Below are 3,438 nucleotides of genomic sequence, written 5' to 3'. Positions count from 1 at the left end.
GGGCGAGCTGAGCTGCCCAGTTCTCAGCGGTGCCTCTCCCAGTGCCATCTGCTGGTCACTGCCTGGCCGGGCTGGATGGAGCGGGACCTCAGAGCACCCCGCAGGCAGCTGGGCTCCTGCAGGAGGGCTGGAGCTGATGGGCAGCAGAGCCACTGTGACCTGCAACAGCATCACTTGAATCTCTGGAGCTCAGATTGTACCAACACATGAGGGGATTTGTTCTCCTTGGCCACACACACACAAGTTACACATCAAGCATGATCTGTATTTAAATTCATATACACCAAAATTATGCACACAATGAAGCCACACAGGGAAAAATTACACCAAGGAGCTGGTGGCTGCTCTCAGCTCTGAAGGTTTCTCTTCTGTGCACGCACACAGGTGCAGGCACACGTGTAAAATAAATGCATGGCATTGGAGTAACTGAGGAATGGGACATGTGGCAAAGAGCAGGAGAGAGGGAGGAGGCAAGGACTGCAGAGTGTGAGGGGAAGAGGGGAGAAGAGCTGGGCAGTACTGGCCAGAGCTACACCAGAACCAGGAGGAAACACAAATCCTCCAAAATCCTTGGACGAGAAGGGAAAGAGATGACATGTGTCCAAAACTGAAAGAAACACACTGGGAGGGAAAAGAGMATTTCTGCCGGAAACAAGCCCCAAAGCCAYCCACCRTGYCTCATCTACAAACCCCAAAGCCATCCACTGTGTCCCACTGCCCCTTGGTGTCCCAGTCACCCTGCTGTCCCCAGGTTCACGGTGCAGCAGGGCCTGCCRKCCACAYGGCTTTGTGGGTGATCAACACTTCCAGCCTGGAAATGGAACAGAAGCCAGGAAGAAAGGAGAAGCGTCCAAGGTCACCAGCATTATGGCAAACACCCTCCTGCCCTCGGGTCTCCTNGCCTCCCCAGGGCAAAGCAGAGGGAAAGGATCACCTCCCTGACCTGCTGGCCACACTCTTCCTGATGCCCCCCATGGTCCTGCTGTCTCTTCTGGCCYCAGGGCACACTGCTGGCTCATGGTCAACTCACAGACCCCCTCTGCAGAGCTGCTCTCCAGTAGGTCACCCCAGCCTGTGCTGGTACCTGGGGTTATCCCYCTCCAGGTGCAGGACCTGCACTTCMCCCTGTTGATYCTCATCAGGTTTCTCTCCATCCACCTCTGCAGCCTGTTCAGGTCCCTCTGAGTGGCAGCTCAGCCTTCAGGTGGATCAGCCACTCCCCCAGCTCCGGATCATCATCAAATCTGCTCAGGGTCCATTCTACCCCTTCACCCAGGCTGTCAATAAACAAGTTGGGTAAGAGAGGTTTATTTAGAGTCCCAGGCTGGATAAGACTGGACCCAGCCCTGATCCCTGAGGAGTGCCACTGACTACAGGCCTCCCACTGGATCCTGCTCTGCTCATGATCCTCCGAGCTCTGCCTTTGAGCCAGTTCTTGACCCACCTCACTGTCCTTTCACCCAACCCACATTTCCTGAGCTGATCTATGGGATGGTACAGGACRTGTCAAAACCTTGCTGAAGTCGAGTTAGACACCACCCACTGCTCTGCCTGGATCGACCCATCCTGCCATGTCATCATAGAAGGCATCAGATTGGTCAAGCAGGATTTCTCCTTGGYGAATCCATGCTGACAACTCCCAATGACCTTTATGTGCTTGGTGATGACCTGCAGAATGAGCTGTTCCATCACCTTTCCAGGAATGGAGTCTCCCACATCCTCCTCGCCCTTTCTGAAGACAGGAGTCAACACCGCCTTTTCTCTGGTCATTGGGCACTTTTCCTGTTCTCCAGGATTTTTAAAGATGATGGAGAGTGGCTTAGCAACAACCTCTGCCAGCTCCCTCAGCATCTCTTGGTGCATCCCACCCAGGATTTATGGGTGTTAAGCCTGCCTCGCCAGTCTCTAACCCAATTCTTTATGACAGAGGGGAAGTTTTCCTTTCTCCATCCTTCATCTCTTACCTCCAGGGTCTGGGATTTCTGAGGGCTGTTCTCAGCAGAAAAGACTGAAGCAAAGAAGGCCTTTGGTAATTTCACCTTCTCTATGTCTTCCATCCCCAGGACACCCACTATATTCAGCAGCAACCCCACATTTTCCCTAATCTTCCTTTTGGTTCTAAAGCACTTGGAGAAGCATACCTTCTTGTCCCTTGCTCTTGATATCCCTTGTCAGACTGAATTTCAAGCTGGCCTTCCTTGTTGCATTCCTGCTTATCCTAATGATATTCCTACAGACCTCTCATGCAGCCTGTCCCTTTTTCAACATCCCATAAATTCMTTTCTTCCATTTGAGAATCACTAGTACCTCCCTACTCATCCATGCAGGTCTCCTGCCCCCTTTGCTTGATTTCTTGACCACAGGGATACACTGAGCTTGAGTTTGGATGCTTGACTATTGACCAGCTTTCTTRGGCCCCCTTCCCTTCTAGAGCCCTATCCCATGGGATTCCTCTAAGTAGGTCTTTGGAAAGGATGAATTGGCTCTCTGGAAAATCAGGGTTCTGGCCCTGCTACTGCTTTGCTTCACCACACAGCATCCTGAATTTCACCATGACATGGTCACTACAGCCAAGGCTTTCCCATCTTCAACCAGTCTCTCCTGGTTTGGTAGTTCAAGTCCAGCAACACACCTGTCCTCCTTGGCTCCTCCACCACTTGTATCAAAAAGTTATTTTCAGTGATCTGCAGGAACTTCCTGGACTGTCTGTGCTGGACTGTGTTGTCTCTCCAACAAATATCAAGGTTGTTGAAGTCCCCCAGGAGAACCAGGGACTGTGACCATGAGGCTGCTTTCATTTATCCATAGAAAACCTCATCGAGTTCCTCCTCCTCACGGGTGCCCTGTAGTAAACACCCACCACAGTATCACCCATATTTTCCCCCTATCTGTAACAATAATCCCACAGCAACTGTTTCCTGTTTCTAGCCTGGTGCCTCCAGACCAGCCCCACTCTGCAGCCCAGAAGTGACCAAGCYTGGGTTTCTACTGACTCACATCTCCAGGGTGTCCAGCAGGGCTGGCCGGTGTCTAACAAGGCTCCTGCACTGGTGTGGCAGTAACAGGATCTCTCTCTTTTCCCTGCTYGCCAGGATTTATGAGCTCTGGAGGAGTTTATCGTCTTCCACGCCTCAAAGTTTGGCTGAAATCAACTGAATTGTGAAGGAAAGATGGAGCTTGTTACTGGGAAAAAAAGAAAGGAGGGACAGGCAGAGCTGCTGCAACAACTTTGTTCAGAGAACCAGGCTAAAACCCACAGAACATCTCCCAAAGTGCTGCTTTTTCACAGTGTTTCTTATGACATTTTTCTAACAAAAGTGTTCTGACTTCTCATTTAAAATTACACTTCCCTTAGAAAAAGTGCCCTAAAAAAGGTTATATAACCCCCTGATAGCTGACACGCAACATGAAAATAAAAATCAGGAAAAGGGAAAAGGG

The sequence above is a fragment of the Malurus melanocephalus genome, unplaced genomic scaffold (genome assembly GCF_030028575.1).
Source record: "Malurus melanocephalus ecotype Western Australia unplaced genomic scaffold, MMel_1.1 scaffold_243, whole genome shotgun sequence".
NCBI classification, from domain to species: Eukaryota; Metazoa; Chordata; class Aves; order Passeriformes; family Maluridae; genus Malurus; species Malurus melanocephalus.
This window is presented reverse-complemented; position numbering follows the sequence as displayed.